We start from the raw sequence: 22,987 nt of genomic DNA, 5'->3' as shown, positions 1-22,987 counted from the left end.
AAAATGGAGTCAATTTCCAAAGTATATTTTGTAGTGAATTTTATGTTTAATAACTTGGACATAGTAAGAACTTTCATATTTTATTTCATGATATTTTGTGAAAATAATATTAAAATATGTATTTACTTACGTCACTTTGTCCTTATTGCAAAGTTTGTTTATTGAACAATTTTTTTTCAGTAATATCTGTATTGCAGACTAATCAACCCATAAACTCTTAGAGAATATTGTACTGACAACCTGTAGTTACTAAAATTATTTGTTTTGGAGTATTCTTCTAAGCTCCTTCTTAGCTGTTATATAATGCCTGGACACAAGACTTCAGAAAAATAAATCAGGCATATTGACCTAAGACAGACTGCAACTACTAGTGACTTCTAGATAAACTTATTTTCGATAAAAATATATTATATTGTTATTAAGAGCTTATTTTGAAATTTTATCCCCACATTATACTTTATTTAAAAGACTGTCTTTTTATATTCCTTTACATTTCAATAGGGTAAATACATAAGTAAACTTACCTTGAAAGGTTTCAATATGTAAGTATGCAGCTATATTTAATGTTTTTTCACATATAGGCCCATTGATTCATAAAGCCAATGAATGTATCTTTGTGGAATAGTAACATTATTTGTGCAAGCAACCAACTAAAACTGCAATTTAACATTGTATATCACGTGATACCATAACTAAAATAACTATATAGTTATAGTTAAAATATATTGTATATCATATCATATTATATATCACCTGATACTATAACTAAAATAACTGTAACTAAAATAAAATTTTTACTTTTGTCAAAACTCCCAGAAGCCTTATGACTACTAATATCAAAGACACTAAAGCAAAAGTTTATATGATTTCGAAATAGATTTCTTTTAATTTAATCAGGAAGAATTTTCTATCATTTTGTATAAAATCTAGCATTTTTTGAAGGATTTAATTATTTGGAATCCTAAAGGTAGAGACTTTCCCATATATTCTATTACTTCACAAAGGACATACAATTAGCTTTATGTTTTACATGTAACACTCCCTCTCTCAACCCAAACGCACCACCACCTTAGACTCAGATAATTCCATAGATAGTTGGTAATACACACAGGAGCAATCAGATTTTTTTTCCTAGGGAGTTTGAAACAGAGACATTGCAATGCTGAGTCAGTCAACTATGTATGATTGACCTGTAAAGTATTTATTCATCTATTTTTGAAATTTGATTTCCATATTGGAAATACTTGAATAAGCCACATGTTAATATTAGACAGCCATGTACAGAAACGAGACAGGAGCACATGCACACAAAGGAAAATAAGTATCCAAGAGCTTAAAAGAAAGACTGAAATGGCTTTGCAACTACTGAGAAGTCTGAATATGCTTCTTAGAATTAAATTTTATTTTATTCGTCTCTATACTTAAAATAAATGTTTATTTCTTTCAGCCAGAACCTAAGTGTGTTATTTAAACAGCAATATTTTGAAAATAAATTTCAACTTTCAAGTAAAAAAAGTTCCTGTTTATTTAAGTAAGACATAATTTAATGCCCTGGGATAGGGCTGCAAAACAAATGGGACATTAACCACGTGGAGGCTGAAATATTTAAACAAGGAAAAATAATTATCCATGATAAAATATAATATCCTTTCACTTTAGAGATGGATTTATTTTCTAGCTGTGACTCAAAATAATACTAGAAGTTTCCATTTTAATATCTACTATGGGTTTAACTAACTTTGCAAAGATGAGGGTAAATTAATTAATATCTGCCAATCAGTGATCTCTAAATATATCTTAAGTGCCAACTTTGTGTAACTCATGCCATCATACACATTGGCAAATACATAGAAAAGCATTATTTTTATATTTTCAAGAGTTTTACATCTTATAAAAATAGCAACTACATTAAGATCAAATGGCAATATGAGAAATAAAATGAATGTCACAAATATGTACAGCTGTGTTCCTCAAACTTCTCTATCTTGGAACCTCTTATACTCTTCACATTATGGAACACCCCAAAGAGATATTACTTATTAGAAGTTAGAGCTGAGGAAGTTACAAAAAAATTTACTAATTTTTCTAGTAGTATATTAAGTATTTTAAATTACAATAACACACAGATATTAACAAAAGTAGCATATTTTGATGACAATAATTATTCTTCAAAACAAAAATAAGTTTAGTAAGAATAGTTGCATTTTTTAATATTTTTGTGACTCTCTTTAATGTCTGGCTTAGAAGACAGCTGAATTTTCCACTTGTTTGCACTCAATCTGTTGTGATATGCTATTTTGGTTGAAGTATATGAATACTATTCAACTATATAGAGATAAATATTTGAAAAACAACTGAGGAATAGGTTTTATTTTAACACAAATTATAAATAAACAAAAATGCTTATAGCAATCAGATAATTAAACAAAAACTTTTTAAGGAGAACTACTCATATTAACCTTGTGAATTAGACAAAAATTATTCCTAGTTAGAAAATAGAGACTATGAGATCTACAAGACCAGAACACTATGTCATGGCTATTAAAAGGTGAGAATTCTCCCCAATTGGTTTGTATTAGCTTATTTGTTTACTAAGAACATTTTGGAAAGATTTTGAATTTTCTGAGTCTTGGTCTGAATCCATGTCAACCGCTTTCATATGAACTTGACCACTTTAGTTTGCATCTCTTAGGCTCAGTTTGCTTATAAATATTGTTGGACATTTTCACAGAGCTGACAAAATTTACATTGCTTATTATTGAGAATGTGGGAAGTGATTTACAATATACCCCTAATACCTTGTCTGGCACATGATTAAGGTTTAAATAAGTAAAAATTATAATCTCCATAATTTGCATTACTGACGGTGATAGGTCTTGCATGTAACATGGAAACTTTTAACTGACAAGGATCATCACAGCTCAGAATATTATAAGAAATATATCTTGAATTCCTAATTTTATTTTAGTCAATATCCTTATCTAATTCTTGGGATTTAGTGTTAATACTTTACCAAAAATATACTTTTTTTTTTTTTTTTTGAGTTGGAGTCTCACTCTGTCGCCCAGACTGGAGTGCAATGGCCGCTCCCGGCCACCGCAGCCTTGACCTGCTGGGCTCCGGCGATCCTTCTGCCTCAGCCTTCCAAGTAGCCGGAATTACAGGCATGCGCTACCATGCCTGGCTAATTTTTTTATTTATTGTAGAGATGAGGTCTCGCTGCCCAGGCGGGTCTCGAACCCGCAGGCTCAGGCAATCCACTCACCTCAGCCTCCCAAAGGCGCGGGATTACAGGCTGAGCCACCAAGCCCGGCCCAAAAATATACTTTGCAGCCTTAAAATTTTTAATATAATATTTTTTTATTTGAATTGATATTTACACCTGTTTAGGAAGTAGGTAGCAGGGAAGGCTGCTTTTTTATTTTTCTCTTCTTTTCTTTTTTAGGTGAGAAAGTAAGATTTATTAAGAAGACAAAAAAGTTTCCTCAGAGGGAGGGCACATGAAAGAAGGTTGCCTTTTCTTTTTCTTTTTTTTAACCACTTGCATATTTTATTGGTATTTTTACCTCTGCACAGTGATTACAAATCGAAGTAGATCTTGTAGTTACAAGTAGAAATATAAATTGGTGTTTATATTAATAAAAATACCACTTTCTGTCAATTTGATAATTTGGTTTCTATATTTTATCTGTTCTGAAAACTAAATTCACAGAAAAAAATAATTTCAACAAGGTGACTGTAGCAAATTACAATGTAGCATATATTTTAAGATAGCTAGAAAAGAACATTTTGAATGTTTCCACAACATAGAAATGATAAATGTTTAAAATGACAGATATAGTAATTTGATCCTTTTACTATCTATGCATGTATTGAAAAATCACATTGTACCCCATAAATAAGATTGTTATGTATCAATTATAAATGTAAAATTACATTAATTGTTTTTGGAGAACACTAATAAGTCATGTTTACAGAAAAAGCAATTTCAGATTTCTGTAAATGTTGCAGTTTACTGGAAGAACTATTCAATTAAACAAAGCATTTTAGTTAAATGAATTTATATTAAATATGAAAGAAAATGTTTTGATATATTTATTTCTTAAGTAATATACTATCCCATTCTATAGACTGTAATTTATACACATGTAGTAAATAGTTCTGTATGAATTTAAACAAATTAATCAAACTAAATATAAATAGCCACCTCAAATTTAGATGAAAGTAGGAAGATACATTTTTAATGACTGCTTAAAGAGATTGAAGAATTAATACATTTGCAATTAAAATTTATTTCAGAGATCCTAACTAGGTGGATTAAGGAGTAAAACGTAAATAGGCATATAAAACAATAAATTTGATTTGAAATTCTTTTGAGGACCCTAACAATTCTAATTCTAGAAAGGTTGTGGATTAAAATTTTTATTATATGGTATATTCTTAGAAAAAAAAATAGAATACTGAATAGAAAGCAACCTTTATAAGGAGGTAATGTTATCTATAGAGACATGACAGCTTATTCAAGAATGTTAACCACCCACTTCCTAACCTGAAGTCCCAACATGTAAGACGATTTGACAATTCATATGTCAGGAAAAAAAAATTACATTGACTAATTTCCCATGAGATGTCTTCCAACTAAGAAATTATAGGATTGAGGGGGGGAGTGCAAGTAACTTTGACGGTAATAATAATATTTCAAGAAAATGGTTCCTGCTCAGAAGGGATGATATCTCTTTTAGAGACAGGGAAGTTTGACAAGGAAGAGAAAGGCTGGGGGAATTTGGAATCACGTAGATATGGCATCTTATCAATAAATAGATGACAGCACAAAGGAGTTACTGAAGGTGTTACATTTTCTGCTATTCATAATTTTCTTTTCCTTAGAGTTGGTGCAAAATCCTTATTCTTATATGTTATTAGGTTTTATTTTGTTTTAACCTCAGAGGCAGTATTTTTAAACAGATGCTTTTGATCTTTAAGAGTACATACTATATCCTCACTTCAGAAAATTTCTTTGCTTACTCCTTACTGGCAATTTTTAAAGTACACTCTAAAAGCAGAAATATATATATATTTCTGAAACCCCACAAAGTTAAATGACAATAATTACCAAAAGCCGGGCTCGGTGGCTCAGCCCGTAATCCCACCGCTTTGGGAGACTGAGGTGAGTGGATTGCCTTAGCCACCGGCTTCGAGACCCGCCTGGGCAACTTGGCGAGACCTCACCTCTACAACAAATAAATTAAAAAAAAAAAATCAGCCGGGCGTGGTGGCGCGTGCCTGTAATTCCGGCTACTCAGAAGGCTGAGGCGGAAGGATCGCTGGAGCCCAGCAGGCGAGGCTGCGGTGGCCGGGAGCGGCCTCTGCACTCCAGTCTGGGCGACAGAGTCAGATTCCAACTCAAAAAAAAGAAAAGAAAAGAAAACAATTAGCAGAGATTTAATAATTTAATCAAAGATTCCCTTCAGCTAAAAAATGCTTAATAAATGATTCTCTTTGGTTCAAAAATGACAAAATCATTTAGGAAAGTGACGGCTTGTTCCATTTTCTACTTCCAGCATGTGACACACCACTTGATTCAATAATGGTTGCATGTTTAATAAAGAACACATATTAAAAGATTAGAATAGAGAAGTAGTCTACCTTGCTGTCATGGCAACAAATTAAAATAACTCAAAGTGGTAAATTAATTTCTCTGTGTTTATGCTGTCATTTAAAAAAAAATTCCAGGAGTGGTATATAATTCTTGATTGACAGTAAATCACTTACCTATTTGAGGTACTAACATGTTTGGCATAAAAATAATATGTTTCTTTTTTTCTTCATCATATGTGAGTATTCTTTGTTTATTTCATTTTGCTTTATTTTCTCTTATCAAGTTCTAATAAATTTCTTGAGAAGCACATGTTGAAATAACAGGAGTTCTTTAAAATGTAGTAAATGAAACAGTGATATAATGTTAACAAGTAGTTTCAGCCACATACTTGCTAACAATTCTAATTTAACATTTTTTTCTTTTTTTTTCCCTCTATCTTGCAAATAAAAAGGGGGAGAAAAGATATATGATACATTGAATAGTTTCTCTAGCTTGAAACATATATGGGATCCTTTTAACATTAAAAAAGTACTCTAAATGATCCCAGTATCTATTTAAAGCAAGTAAAGTAAGTATTCATTAAATACTTAAAAACATAAATCTTGGAATGAACTCCAAGTTATTCTTTGGATTTATAACTACAAAACCAAAAGAAATTAACAAATTATTACCAGCAAATCACAAACCCATAAAATTAAAATAAAAAATGTACATTTCCAGTAATGGAATATGTTATGTTGTTAACAGTAAATTTCCAGCCTTAATTAAAATATTATATTTTTGTTGTGATATTATTTTCTATTTGGCTTCTCAGGCCTAGTCAATAGTAAGTCACACAATAACTCAATTTCTCCTTTTTCTCACATCAAGATGCTACTGAACTTTTGTTTCTACAGTGTCCTATGTATGTAATTTGGACTTTACTTGGGACAAAAATATTACATACATAGATTTTCTATCTTATTAGTTTATTAACTTGTCACATCAAAGTATTATGTGAAGCCAAAAAAAAAAAAGCAAAAATTACACAAATAACATATCTGTATTTGCTCATACAAGTTTATTGCTCTCATGAATGTTCTTACATAAAGTTATCATTAAATTAATATTAAAATAGAAAGATAGAATTAAAGGAAAATTCTAGTATAGAACTTGTGAAACCTAAAAAGTACTTTTATTTAGACCGCAATCTATCGGTAGTAGAAAGTATGAGAAACACCACATAGTATACACAGATAAAGAAAATATTTTTTACATACAAGCACTTGTCAAGAAACATTTTATTTTTATCACAAAACATTTCTAAGTTGAGTCATTAAAAATTTGAACTCATTTTTTTTCTCTAAGAAAATGATAAAATTATATTTTTGCACCCAGACTTTTACAACCCAACTTTGTTTTTTTCTTTTCTTTTCTTTTTTTCTTTTTCCCAGACAGGATTGCACTGTCCAATCATAGTTCACTTCAGTCTCAACTCACTGAGCTCAAGAGATCTTTCTGTCTCAGCTTTTCAAGTAGCTAGGATTCCAGGTACATGAAGAACTTTTGCCCCCAAGTAGTCCTCTGCCATGGTCTCCCAAAATGACAGAATCACAGTCGTGAACCAGTGTGCCTAGCCAAGAACAATTTAATTTTATCTCAAAACATAGCTGATAACTTTATTTTCATTAAATACAATAGAAATTACTTAAGCAAACATCTCAAATTTATTTTCAGTATATGAATGTAAATTATGCAAATTTCTTCATGGTAGTTTCTGTAAGTTTGTAATAATAGTAATTAAACAAAAGCACCACAGTAATATTTGACATAATGTTTTTAAAATTAATGTTGAATTTAGATACTTGAGGAAAAGTAGCTCTAATTATGGAAATATAAGATACATATCTTCTGCCAACATGTTAAAAGAGACTGAGATTAAAATCAGAGCCTTAGTCGGCTCAGTGGCTCAGCCTATAATCCCGCACCTTTGGGAGGCTGAGGTGAGTGGATTGCCTGAGTCCGTGGGTTCGAGACCCGCCTGGGCAGCGAGACCTCATCTCTACAATAAAGCAAAAAATCAGCCGGACGTGGCAGTGCACGCCTGTAATTCCGGTTACTTGGAAGGCTGAGGCGGAAGGATCGCCGGAGCCCAGCAGGTCGAGGCTGCAGTGGCCGGGAGCGGCTACTGCACTCCAGTCTGGGTGACAGAGTGAGACTCCAACTCATAAATAAATAAATAAAAATAAAATTGGAGCCTTTTCAGATATCACAAATATTCCTGATATGTTTTTTATTATCAAGAGCAAAATGTGTTTATTATAAATATACCATAGCTATAAAATAATGAAATTCTGTTATTTATGAAAAGTATTATCTCAATTTTATTATACTTCAAGGCAAGCTGTGATGAGACACTCTTATGGAAGTTGGAACAGGCAACCAATTCCTAATCAAAACCCCGGGTGCCCATGCCATAAGAGATAAGATATACAAGTGGGACCTCATCAAACTGAAAAACTTCTGAAAAGCAAAAGAAATCATCAAGAGAGCAGGGAGGCAGACCACAGAATGTAAACAAATATTTGCCAACTGTGTATCTGACAAAGGCTTAACATCCAGGATCTGCAAGAAACTCAAAAGTACCAAAAGGGAAAACAACAACAACAAAAATAACCCTGTTAAAAGGTGGGTAAAAGACATAAATAGACACTTAGAAGAAGATACATGGGGGGCTAACAGACACATGATAAAGTGCTCAGCCTCACTAATCAGAGAAATGCAAATGTGGAGAAAAGGAAATGCTTCTACACTGCTACTAGGAGTGCAAACTAGTTCAACCTCTATGGAAAACAGTATGGCGATTTCTAAAAGAACTAAACATTGACCTTCCATATGACCCAGCAATCCACCTCCTGGAGTACACTTGGAGGAACTCAAATCATTCTACAAAAAAATATACCTGCACACACACATTTATTGTAGCACTATGCACAATAGCAAAAACAGGGAACCTACCGTGCTGCCCTTCAAAACTGGAATGGATTTTTAAAAGTGGTACATATATACAATGGAATATTATGCAGCCATAAAGAAGGATAAACATATGAACTTCGCAGCAACTTGGATGGATTAGAGTCTATCATACTTGGTGATATATCACAGAAACAAAGAACAGAGAACCACAAGTCCTCACTCGTAAGTGTACACTGAATATTTACCATAGTACTCTAAGCAAGGGATTGGCAATAGTGGGATACTGACGGGGTGGGTGGAGTCGGGGGAACACAACATCAGTAAGGGTACATGATCTCAAACCAGGCAAGGTGGGAACCAGAGGGAAGACCAAACTTACCTGTACAATGACCACCTGTATACCTAAACTTGAACTGTACCCCACATCTTTCAAATAAAAAAATAAAAGAAAGTATAAAAATAATAACAACAATAATAAAAGGAACATTTAGTCACTTTATTTTCTTGACCTCAAAGTCAAAGTGCTTCAGGTAAGAGGTAAGTTTTTGTTTGTTTGTTTATCTTTTGTTTTTTATCATAATGGTAACCTGTACTTCCACAGTTCATAACAAACTATGTGTAAAAATGAAGTCGCATTTGTAGTAATATTATTACTATTACTACATAGAATTTTTTACTGGCTTGTGTTTTCAGGAGCTGTGCAGAAACTGTGTACCTTTGCAAATCTCTTCTCTGTTTCTTGTGTTTGCTTTTAACTCAGGGAACTTTTTCCTTGTACTCACACATATGTTCAAACCACTACCATGACAGGCATTATGTGTTTCATCTATACCCCATCTTGAATAGTACTATAACTTCTACTGGAAAGCACATATTATTAGGGCCAAAGTTTAATTTTATGGAGTTGTTACTGCTTCTACTAGACACAATCACCATTTGCATTAAGAACAGTCTTATGTATAAGTTATCTTATCACCTTGGCTACCTCTTATCATGTTGAATTTTACCTGAACTCTGGGCTCTGGGAAAACAGTGAAGGTTAAGAAATGCTTCTAATGTTTTGTGATCCAGGAACTGGCTCACTGCAAAAAATGGTCCTTTTTTGCATTACTTAGATAAGACTCATGGATGCTTTTCTCATTTACCTGTGACAAAGCCAGACACAGACCTTCTAAATTAATATGGTTTTCTTCACATATAATTAGTTGATAAGAAGTCACCCATTCTTGGTTGATGGCTTAGACTCCTATGTCTTGACTCACACAAAAAATGTTCTTTGGGAATAAAAATGGGAGGTGTTTAGAACTAAATTTACTGTTCTGGAAATGTATCTATTTTTTTTTCAGTATTTATTGATGTACTATTCTTAATATATAAAACACATTAACGTAATTTAGTATATAATAATACATAGAAGTTTCATATCCAAACAGCCATATTGAGTGAGTAACATTCTAAAAGAAGGGAGAAAAAAATATTTAGAGCAAAAAAAAGGGAAGATCTTTCTCCCGTTTACACTGCCATAGCAACATATGTTCAATGGCTAAGACACACTTAGTATTAAATATATATTAATGGAATAATCTGAGGAAACTGCTATGTAATATAATAGTGTCATGTGCTTCAGAGAAGAAAAGGACATCAATTTTACATTAAGAATTTGAAAATATACAAGTACTGGTGATAGACTTTCTATGCTATAAAAAGAAAGAAACAAATAGTGACTTCTCTTCTACATTGAAAATGACTTAAGAGCTAAAACAACCAAATACAATATGTGATTCTTGATTGACTACAGATGTAAGCAAATCAGCTATATACTTTTGAAATATTTTGAATATACTCAAATATATAATATGCATTTAGTATTACTAGGAGATTTGTCTCATTTTCTTTAGTCATTTGGTGATAATGTCATTATGGAAAAACTGTAGAATTTAAATCTTTTTGGAGATGCACGCTTCAGATATTTAGATATGAAGTGCCAACAATTTACTTCAAAATGTAAAAAAGAAAGAATAGCTAGTGAAGCAAATATAGAATAATAGTAATAATTCTAGTGCAGATTTTGAGTATTTGTGTTACTGTCTATAATTTTCTCAATGTATAAAAATATGAATGCTTATAGTAAAAAACAGAAGATAGAGAAAAAAAGCATTTTAATAAGAGAAAAAATAAGGTAGTTATATGTGCACCTATTTCTTACAATAAAGACATTTTAAAAGTTTATTTAGCAAATGTGAAACTTTTGACAGTAAGGGAAACAGTGCCAAATCTAGGCTAAATATCAGAATGGGAAATACACAGATATTTCCCCAATCAAAGGTAAGATGGCAAGTCAAGAAACCAACGTCGATATGTTTCCGTGGGTTAGCCTCTTGTATTTTCTTGAAATTTGTAGCAAATTTTCCAGTTCTTTAAAAAACGTACCAAAATTAGTTTTAATTAAACATTCATACTTTTTTTTAACATTCTTCTATTGGTAATTATTATAAGTGCACAAAAATTTTATGATAAAATGTGATGTTATAGATGAACGTGTGTGTGTCTGATTTTTTTCCTTTGGTTGATTTCCTACTAATAGAATAATTGCATATTAATAATTGCATATATGGTCATTGCAAAGTTCTCAATTAGGGTTATCAAATTTTTTAGAAAATATAGGTATAATTATAAATCATCAGCAGCATAATAGTTACCATTTAGATAATGTCCAATAGGCAAGAATATTATGTGCCTTATTTTCTTACTTCTTGCAATAGCTCCATTAAGTAAGTAGAAATTATTTCCACTATTTAACAAAAAATAAAGTTAGGCTTAAATTGTTTAGTATATAGAGAAAGGAGATTTTAAAAATTCATCTAGCCGGGCTCGGTGGCTCAGCCTGTAATCCCGTGCCTTTGGGAGGCTGAGGTGAGTGGATTGCCTGAGCTCGCGGGTTCTAGACCCGCCTGGGCAACTTGGGGAGACCTCCTCCACAATAAATAAATTTTAAAAAATTAGCAGGGTGTGGTAGCGCGCACCTGTAGTTCCAGCTACTTGGAAGGCTGAGGCGGAAGGATCGCTGGAGCCCAGCAGGTCGAGGCTGTGCAACAGAGTGAGACTCCAACTCAAAACAAAAAAACAAAAAAAAACTCATCTATGTTAATTGTTTCTGCCAAAATAAATATGATTCCTATCAACAATGCTTGAAATATGTATCTTTCCAACAACAGATCTTATTTTTTTTTTTTTTTAAGTTTAGTATGACAAGTGAAAAATCAAGTCTTATTGTTCTAAAGATTGGTGATTTACATTTTGCCTTTTATAGTTTTTTTCTCTCTGCCTTAATCACCTCCTCTACTTGGGCATCCATATACTCCTCATGAATTTATAACTGTTATGTATAAATTTATATTATTAATCTTGTTTTTGATCTATGGTTTTAAATATTTATATGTCTATACTGCAAATTCAAAAAGAATCATGCATGTTTTTAAAAATAGAATCTATTCATCTAAATCCAAAATTAAATAGGAAAGCAAAATAGAATTAATTCTTAATAATTAATATAAAAATAACGTGTAAAATAGTTCACTTTGTGGATGTAATAGACTGAAGTTAAATTCCCTCGCTTTTTAAGTCCAAATAATATCTTTAGAACTGTTTATTCCATATAGGTGTGTATATTTCTAATATTTCTTTCTTTTTTTTTTTTTTTTTTTTTGAGTTGGAGTCTCACTTGGTCACCCAGACTGGAGTGCAGTGGCCGCTCCCGGCCACCATAACCTCGCCTGCTGGGCTCTGGCCATCCTTCCGCCTCAGCCTTCCAAGTAGTCGGAATTACAGGCATGCGCTACCACACCCAGCTGGTTTTTTGATTTGTTGTAGAGATGAGGTCTCGCTGCCCAGGCGGGTCTCGAACCCACGGGCTCTGGCAATCCACTCACTTCAGCCTCCCAATGGCGCGGGATTACAGGCTGAGCCACCGAGCCCAGCTCTAATATTTATTTCAAAGCAATTCTAGAGAATATATGCAAATTGTTTTAGTGTCTTAGTACTTTTCCATTTGTTTCATGGTTTTGTCTTTAATTTCAGATGAACAAGTTGCTAATGTATTTGGTCAATACAATTATTCTGAAAACTTGGTTACAAAACAGCCTAAGCAAATTAATATTATTGTTAGTTTAATATTATTGTTTTTTTGGTGGCGTATATTTATCTAAACTCTATTGATAAATTATCACACGATAGAAAGTAGACCAGATTAAAAATAACAATTGAAATAATTTATTTTGTATTGTCCTCCAAATTTAATAATATCTATTTTTTCCAACATGATCTTTTTGATTTGCAGGCCTATCATTTGAAAAAGGTTCAGGTTCAGTCAAGCGGTAATGTTCTTAAGATATTTTACATTTTGCCTAGAAAATTGTATCCCACTAGACTAGTCATTCACTCAAGTCATAAATTATTTTAGGGGCATTTGTAAGAAGGAGAGCTGGGATGAATATTATTCTCTTCTGAAATATTATTCATATTTTTCAAAAGAGAACTTCATCTTTTTTTTGTTGTTGTTGGCTGATTTTATTATACTTTAGGCAAGTTACAGTGAATCCCGTTCTTCATACACTTGATTTGTGAAGAGAGGTGTAGAGTTCACTTCAGGAAAGAAAAGCTCATAAATCTTGACAAGACTGAAAAAGAAACAAATGGCTGAAAAAAAAATCTACCATAATCCAGTCTTTTTATTTTCATAATAGTCTACATGATGTGTATCTTTTTATTTGTGAGAAATGAATTCAGGTGTATCCAAAATGATAACTTAACAGGAACATTTATTATAAGCAATCATTTCTTCAGAGGGGGAAAAAATAGAGCTATAACGAGCCTGGCAGTCTCATGTCTAGTCAGTTTTTGAGCAAATTTGAGTTCATGTTGTTTATTAATTATTAAAAGGCACACTTTCTGTAACATTATGAAAACATGAAAGAAAAGGAATGACAGAGGAATTCAGTGCATGTAGTTATTGTACTCTTGATTCAATCTCAACCTATTATTTGTTCACAGTGGCAGGTGAGGAACAGGTTGTACTCATGACTGTAAGCCTTAACTTGCCCTTTTATATCTCTCATACCTTGAAAATCCATCTTTCTCTCCTATTCATAACTAAATCCCAAATTCCATCTGTAGCAAATGACTATATTCCACAGCTCTCATTTTTTAGGGCATGCCCCTTTCTCTCAAATCCAGTAAAATTGTAAAAAATTTGAACTAAGAAAAGAAACTCTCTTGTATGAATGTTATCCTTATTTTTCATGTAAGCAAATTAATATAATATGAAGATCACGTATTTTTGTACCCCAGCAAGATCTGGAAACTTTTACTTTTTAGTCTCATAATTTCACACGACACTAAATTTATATTCCACTCTGCTAAAATATCTAGATGTGGGAAAGAACACATCTAGATATCTTCACAGAACAATCTTTATTCTTTACGTTTGGTGCAATTTTACATTCATATGTTGTTTTATCACTGAAAATATATTTGGTTTCTAGATAGAATATCTAGATTTGGTTTTTAGATAGAGTATCTAAATCTGCAACCACCCACGTGCTAGGGTTACAAAATAACTCTCTTATAGAGTAATTACATATTATGTATTTATTATTATGTATTATATATGTTAATTATTTATATATTATTATGTATAATATATATTATTGTTATATATATCATATATATATATATACATAATATTTTGCTAGCGTTACAAAATAACTCTGTTCTGGCGGACAGTCATAAGATACAGACAAGTAATGTACAGATTGTATTACTCTCTGTGGTGTTGGTCCAAACTTCAATGGATTCATGAATTGGTTAGTCTATATAAAACTGTCAGAATTCCTTTTGCCTAGACTACTGGCAAGCTTAAGGATAACACTAAAATCTGCTCTAATGGATTTTTGGGCCATTTCCCATAATGCTTTGCTCTAATCATGATTCTTCAAATAAATACTATGATGCTACTGATAAAGAGACAGCAAAGAAGGTTGTCTCCAAAGAAAATCTCACAAAGACAAAAAGAAAATCAATACTTCTCCAATGCATAGTATTTCAAACTGAATCACATGTTCCCAAACTTCTTAGAGAAAGGACCCTTCCTTGTATTAGACAACCAGTTGTGTGTTCATCGGAAGAAGTTCACAAAGAGTAAACTTTTAAATACACACTCAATGGTCATTAATCACATTTTTAAGAAGTTCCAATTTTATGAAAAGTACAGGTTCTATTCTCTAGGATGCTAATTGTAGGTAAGAGAAATATTTTGTACAAAAAAAAGACAAAAAGTAAAACTATGAGAAGTACTATTTTAAAAAATGGATTTTGTGGGAGAGAACATCAGGAAGGGCTTTACAATGGTTGATGGGTGTAATCCTCTCTAGCAAGAGATATTTAAACAGAGAACTAAGCAGGCAGATGGAAGCACAAAATGGAGAAAAAAAATAAATCAAGAAATTTCTAGCACCTTAACTAAATTATATCATTGGATTATGTACCCTAATGAGCACAACAAATTCTCTAGGAAACGAAAAAGAAAAGAGCTTAATAGTATCAACCCTCTTTTATTGTTTTTGGGTTTCTGCCTCCCAGGTGACTTCCCGTAGTCTTTAAACCAACAGCCACAGTGTTGCTCCTCACTTTTCCACATCATTTTCTTCTTTAGTGATTTTCTGTCATCCTGAGTTTCCCAAGGCAAGTTTTTAGTTTTCAATATTTCAAATGAGAGCATTTACATACTATTGACCCCAAATAAAAATTGTGTCCATGACTTTTTCCTATGATTTCTGTCATCTCAACTTGCCATTTCCACTTAGATATTAAGAAATCATCAGAATATTAACATGTAAGAAAATAAAAATGTAAATTCCACTCTATAAGAAAATATTTTATTTTTCTGCAATTCTAGCACTATATGTCTAGGTATTCAATCTAAAAATCTAAGTTCAGGCTCTACAGTTACCATCTTCTCCAAACTAATATCCAGTGTCTCCTTGACTGCTTTAATTGACTCCTAACATGGGGACCCACTTTTATTCTTAGCCATCACTTTCCAGTCTATTCTCCCAACAGTGCCAGCTTTATCATTTGAAACATAAATTGAATTGTGTCAATTTTGGAAGAAACTATTCGTTTTCTAACATTCATTTGACCTTTGTTAACTTTGTTAATAGAACCATTAGGTTTGTTAGTCACATGGTTGCCCAGCTAAGAACTCTGTGTTACATCTTTTCTTGCCACTTAATATGACTTTTGGCCAAGTGTCTTCCAGTTAAAGAGGAGCTGAGGTGATGTGTGTTACTTCAGGTTGCAATTAGAATACATGTGACATATATTCCCTTAGCCGTTACTCAAAGAGGTAGTATTTTCTAGAGTTGCCTGAAGATGAAAACCACCTTTTAAAAATTTCAGAGTCTTGACATCAGATGAAATCCACCTATCTCTGGAATGTTATAATGGGACAAAAAATAAAATTTGACTTTTTAAACCATTGTATATTTGATTACTTTGTTAAAGTCGTTTAGTCTAAATTTTAAATATGATAGATTGCACTTTCTTGCTATTTCTGCAATATGTTGTCTTAATTCTACATGCTCTTCTTACAATGTGACCTTGACAATATTCCTAACTAAAAATGGAGGTGTATACTGCCTGCTCTTTACTTCTAGAGACCGTGAAGAAATAATGCTATGTGACTTCCAAGGCTAAATCATCAAATTCCACAGGGTTCAATTGGGATACTCACTTTTGGAACCCAGCTACCATCATGTGACAAAGCCAAACTAACCCACATGGAGAGATCACACTGCAGGGGCCTTGAAACTATAAGAAGAGAAATATGGCCAGTCTCCATTCCTGCTGTTCCAGCTCCAAAAATATCGGGCTGTCAGTGCACAATAAACCCCAAGTTCAATTAGCTGTTATTGCCCCATAGTAGCCTCACAAGGACCACAAGTTATGGTGAAGCTGATCTCAATGAGATTTGTGATTTTGCCTTCTACTTAATGGAGTGAACAGCAATAAAATTCACAGAATGCCCATAAATGATTCTGGTGAAAGCCCTGCCAGATAAGATCAGAAGGAACAGAGACAGTACAAAATAAAAACAGTCATTTAAACTCCCGAACTTTTATGGTCAGAAAAACAGGCTAAGAAAACTACTCAGCAGCAAACAGAAGCTACATTTTATGGAAAATGAAAGCTGTTTCAGAGAGTAGAGTGAAGATACAAAAGGGAGAAGCTACAAGCTGTAAGGCATCATTCCTGAGAAGTAGCACTGTGACACAATCAATAAACTAGCAAATTTTTTTCAGATGTATTTTAAGATTATTATGAATAAATAACTGCAGTGACCCCCCATCCCTGTCTCAATTGTGATTAGCCTATATTGGTCCAACCCATCTAAATGTTGGGTGTGTTGAAGGCAGATAATTTGCCTCTTTACTTCCGACGTCCTTATGTCAAAGGAGAGCTGTACTTGAGGAGATAAACCCAAGGCACACCACCTAAAAAACATAATCCACATTTATACATAATTTAGATGATGGACCTTCATCCTCGATCTTGTTCCTGATGCTGTAATCATACAAAAATCCTGGGATTTCTTGGACTATATATTTAATATGGGAGGCATATAGATAACTCGTGTCCCAGAAGAAATAGTGTGCCACTAAAATTCTTTAAAATTTTTCACACTGAAAAACGCAGTGTATGCTTCTCCCTGAAATCTGCACTTTCTACACATAATGAGGAGTGTATTATAGAAAGGACGTATCTGTTTCCAGAACAAGTATAGAGGAAACTCGTGGCTTTCACTTTGTATCTCTTGGGATGCTTTACCTTATGCACAGCTACCATGTTATGAAGAAGCCCAAGCAGCCCAGCAGGGATGCCTTTTTGAAGAAATTCACATGGAAAGAAATGGAGGCTTCTAGCCCTCAGCACTAGCTGAGTTACTAGTTCACTGCCAGCAGTAACTTGTACCCATGTAAGAGAGATCCATTTTTCAAGAGGCTCCTCCAGTTCCCAGTTGTGCTGACCCAGAAGATGTTTTGCAGCAAAGAGAAACCTTCCTTTCACTAAATTGCAGTTTGGTGAGCCAAAGCAAACATTGCTGTTTTATGCCAAAAAGCTTGGGGTGGTCTATTCAATAACAAGAACTCTAATTATAAGTAATTTTATTTCTCATAGCCCTCCAAAGATTTCCCAACAAATTAGAAAACAAATACAAGTTCAGATTACTTCTCAGAGCTTAATAGGTTCTTCTTGATCTCTGACCACATTTTCACCCTTACCTCCTTTTACATCTTTTACTATTATACCAGTCTATGAGGTTTTTTTCCCCTATGTTCAACGTATCAATCCAATTTTATCTTAATTCAAGGCCTTCCTTTGTTCTTGTTGTCTACTCAAATTTTATTTACATCTGTTCCCCTCGCAGTCCTCACCTTTCACAATAACCCATTTTATTCCTTTATAATGCTTATTACTATTACAATTAACTACCTTTATTAATGTGTTTACTCTCTGTCTTTTTAAGTAAGTTTAACAGCTAGGAGCCAGAGACATTGTTTGCCTATTTTCTGTATATTCCCCAAAGCCATGTGCAACAAATATTGTTTTTAAAATATATATGAATACCGATTAAATGATAAACAATTTATATTTTGTTTCTTATTTACTGTCACCATTTCCTACCACCTGGTAACATATATTAACCCACTCAAACTTAATAGTAAGATAGGGAAATTCCAGAATTTTCCTTGTGGTCACATGGTTCCATCCATTTATGTAGGCCAAAATAAACAGTATTAGTTATGGAATGATGAGTTGATTCTACCATAGATATAATTTGTAGAAATGACATAAATTGGATGGAGTACATGTTAAAAAGTTCTCTGCTTTTTTTTTTGGTACTTTCGGGAAAATTAAAATTAAGCAGCTCTAAGGCTACACTAATCAAGACAGTGTGGAACTAGCATAAGATAGATGTATAAGTCAATAAAACAGAATAGAGTCCAGAAGTAGTGTCTACAAATTTGTTATTTCATAAGAGTTAAATTAATGAATAACTAATTTTTTTTAAAAGAATAGCTAAATTTTTTTTTTAGGTATATTAGAATAGATCTTGAATCAGAAAGGCTAAATTTGGACTTCATTTGTTGAATGACTTTGAACAAATTGTAGATATTTATCCATTATGTATGCATTATTCTCTTCCATCAGTTGGTCCCAGGACCTGCCCTTGTTGCAAAACACCGATATTTATGATAATTTCTCTATCTCCTCTTTACAAGCTGCTGCACATTCCTTCAAGACCATCTGGTTCCAGAACAACTTTGCTAGAACAAAATTTCACCTTGAATAATATGTAAATAGGGACATCACTTTTTCTGTTGTTTTAGCTAACAATTATTAAATATATACAACCCAAGAACTATTTGAAAGTCTTGACTCATTTTATTAAAATTAATCTTTTTCTCCATTATGTTGCTAGAATATGAATGAACACACTCAAATAAGGTAAGGATAAGTACTATATGGCAAACAAAACACAAGTATAAAATTGTGACTGAATCAGAATGTCTAGATTTCATTTTTATAGATCTAAGCTGCTTTCCTAACATATGCATTGCTGCACTTAATTTTCTTTAACATATCTTCCCTTGCATACGCTACAACCAAAATAAATTAAAATATACAAAATCGATCTTTATTGTTTTCCCTCCAAATAAATAAATTTATCTCTTTTCTTGTATTTATTATGGGGGGAAAAGGTGATCGCTTTAGCCAGAAATCTGGAAGTTCTTCTTTTATTAGCTTCATATTCAAATGTGTCACCATTTTTTTTAAAAATGTGCATTATTAATAGCTCCCTAGTTGATATACAATATAAAGCATTTCTAGATCTGTCCTAATTTAAGCCCCTGTCATTATTTGTGGAAATTACTTTAAAATACTCTCATATTTTCAGATATCTTATCTAATTTTGACATGTCTACAACAGCAAACTACATTATAATCATAACTGATCATACGTTAAGGCTACATAGAAGTTTTAAATGCTTGTCCAGATTACATTGAACTGTTAACTTATTTTTCATTGCTCTGTCTCTCTAATAAAGTTTGATTTCTTTGAAGGCAAAAATTGCCTTCTTATTCCAGTGTCTGAAAATAAAACTAATTTTTAAAAGCTTATTAAAATTTTTTTAAAAATAAAGTGGGCTCATGAATATTCACTTTTAAAATACAAGCAGTGTAGCAGTGGAAAGACTAAATCTAGCATATGTATTCATAGTATGCTTTTATTTTGTTTTGACAGTATCAGGAATAAAATACAAAGCAAAATGAAAGGCTCACATTAATTCATAATGTATATCTTTAAAAGAAAATAGTACAGAAATTGATTTCCTTGATTAAATATATTTGTAAACAGAGAGCATATCAGATGCTGACATTTTATGATTAAAAAATCTTAAAAATTATCTACATTTTGAAATAAATCAGTATCAATATTTACAAAAATTATCAGAATAATCGTTAATATAAAATATTTGTAAAATTGAAGAAGGGAGCAATGTATAAAAACAAATCATAAAATTATAGAAATTTAATAGTATGATAATCAGCTCATAAAGGCATCACACTTTTAAAATAAATGAATATTCTATTAAAAAGAAAAACAATCAGTTTTATTGATTTGAAAAAATTGGTAGTGAAAATTAATTCTCTCAGTTGTAAAATAAATATTTAAACGGACTGCTTGCATTAATTAACATATCTAAAGAGAGATCATTCTTTTTACCTTTGTTTTATTGTGTTTGTTTGTTTTTTGTTTTCTTGTTTTTTTTTTCTTTGCTCCATCCCTTTCTTCTTTTCTATTTTTCTTAATTTAGTAAAAAATTAGTTTATTTAGGTATTTCATTATGAAAATTTTGCAGGAATTTTCAACCACACTGTAACTTAGATCCTCCAGTTCTTGTCGAGGAATGCAGAACCCCAAGGATGAGTGAAAGGAGGCGTTTATTAAGCACAGAAAGCTTAATCAAGAGATGAGGGGCCCTGAAATGAGTTATTGACTCTAGAGGAGTGTTCTGGGTTTTTCTCTCTCCCTTCTAAGGGCATTCTCATTTGCATCTTACCTACCTCTCAAACTCCTAACAGTTTCCTGGTCCCAGCTTCTACTGCACATTCGTGCCCTTGTCCAGAGTTACTCCATCTTGATTATTACCCATAAGTACCAGATAAAAGTCCACTGCAGGGGGGGAAGGGGAGATAAAACCTCGATGCTAATGTTATGCTAATGATATTATAATAAGCTTAGATCAAGTTAGAACACTTAGTTTAAGCTGTTACACCTGCATCCAAATGACAAAAACTCCTTTTGAACAAAACATCCTGGCTTAAGAGGATATTCTTAACCACATTAACAATATTTTCAATTGCTAGTTAAATAACAGGGGCAGTGCAGGGGCGTTTCACAGCTGTTACTTCTAGAGACACTCTCTGTCTCTCTGCCTAGCTAGGTTTTGGCCACGTCCTCTCTCATAATTGGGAATTTTAAAATAATAAGTAATTATATGATTGTGAAAAGGAAGAAAGCATCTACTTTGTTCATATCTCAAAAATTAATATTATTTTTTGTAAGCCAATTCCGTTAATATTGAAATGCTCCATACATTTTAAAAACTTTAATTTTATTACACATAAGCTTAGTATATTAAAAAATTTAACTGTGCACATGCAGGAAAAGCTAGAAAATGATATAGTATCCATTTATAGTAACATATTTTATTAACAATAAAAAGTACTTCAGAAATTTAACTTTTTTATAAGTTAAAATGAATGCATGCTTTATAAAGTATTGCTTTATACAAAATATTAAATATTATAAAACATGACTAACGCTGTGAATAGGATTACATGTAAAATGATAAGAAAAAACTAAAATATATTAACTCAGTAACAATTAAGTAGATAATAATGGAAATAGCTTTTCAGAAACTACCTTAAAAAAAGAAAAACATACTCCTTTCCATTATGTTAAATGTTTGAATGACCTCAATATCAGTCTTAAAAAACGCACACATACACTTATTCAATGTCCAGTTTCAACTATAGTCTGGCACATTTTTCTATGCTTGAGAAAGCCTGTTAGTGATGTTTTTCTATATACTCAATTTTACATAATTTTTAACAAGATAATGATCAATTTAATTTTACTCTAACCTATCATTCTTTCAAATCCACATTTGTCTTTGTAAAGATTAAGAAGGATAAATAAAGGGGATATTATTATTTAGAAATACTGTGAACATTAGCACCTGCGATAAACTAAAATCATTATATGAGGGGGAGACACAAAAAAGCAGAGCCTGCCTTCGAAAAGATAATTCTAATTTTGGGGGAGTGGCCCCTCATGTATAGAAGAATTATTTAATTGTGAGAGGGCAGTGATTTTTCACACTGATAATAGAAGCTGACTACCATATTTGACCATCAAAGTTTCAAAAGTTAATTCCAGGATTAGCTATGCTAAATACAGGTCTTTACTATTTATGAGCAAATAAACAAATAAACAGAATCAAAGGAAGTAAATAAAAACAAAATGAATACCCAAGTGTTTTAAATATAAAGGCTGAAGAAAAAAGGAAGATAAAACACAGATGACTCATGACAATTTTGTTCCTGACCAAAATCTCTTGAATTAACAGTAGGGAGCGGAGGGAAAATAAACAGCAGAACCTTCAGGTAGAAAACTACAAATATAAAGATCCTTAAAATATAGAAGACATGGTGTTTCATCTGAGGAGAAACCAACGATCTGGGATGAGTTGCAGTAAAGGTGGAAAGAATTGAAGAGCTTCTCCAAACTGAGATTAGAAGGCAGGAAGAAGTAGGCAGGCTCCCATTATTTAGTCCCTTGGTGTGGAAAACTAAAGCTGAAACTGCTAAGTATGCTTATATTTCCCTGCCTTTCTGGGTCCAGTAGCAGATAGAAAGAAAAATGCATTTAAACAGTAAAGGTAATAGTTAATGGGTAAAGTGATGGCAAATGTTGTAATCAGACTAAAATTTATGTCAAATGTTTAGGTGATGCATAGCAAAAACTAAATGAACACCAGTAGTCGGGGGAAGGTTATAGCGTAAGTAGTGGTGATAAAATAAAGGGGCTAAGGAAAAGCGTGACTGTCTAAAAGAAGAGGAACACTTTTCTTTGTAAGGTAGTATGTAGAAATACATATAGAATGCCAGAAAGAAAGAAGAAATGACAGCTTCTTGTGTAAAACTCCATTTGTATAGCTCAGGGATGTTGTAATTATGGAGTTCTACAGATAAATAAAACACACTTAATATATTCATATATTTCTTTTTTTTTTTTTTTTTAAG

General features: G+C 32.3%; 1 long non-coding RNA gene across 2 annotated transcripts in view; it reads right to left on the bottom strand.

Moving 5' to 3' along the window:
- Positions 1-6,640: 6,640 nt before the first annotated feature.
- LOC103262791 overlaps positions 6,641-22,987 on the bottom strand; it is a 58,921-nt gene continuing 42,574 nt past the window's right edge. For both annotated transcript variants that reach the window (XR_002482100.1, XR_002482101.1), the window contains exon 3: positions 6,641-7,211. This is a non-coding gene — a long non-coding RNA (uncharacterized LOC103262791). The remainder of the gene's footprint in view (positions 7,212-22,987) is intronic.

Source organism: Carlito syrichta, unplaced genomic scaffold (assembly GCF_000164805.1).
Source record: "Carlito syrichta isolate Samal-C Ts95f unplaced genomic scaffold, Tarsius_syrichta-2.0.1 Scaffold304612, whole genome shotgun sequence".
Taxonomy (NCBI): Eukaryota; Metazoa; Chordata; class Mammalia; order Primates; family Tarsiidae; genus Carlito; species Carlito syrichta.
The sequence above is the reverse complement of the archived record's forward strand: the minus strand, read 5'-3'. Positions and strand labels throughout refer to the sequence as shown.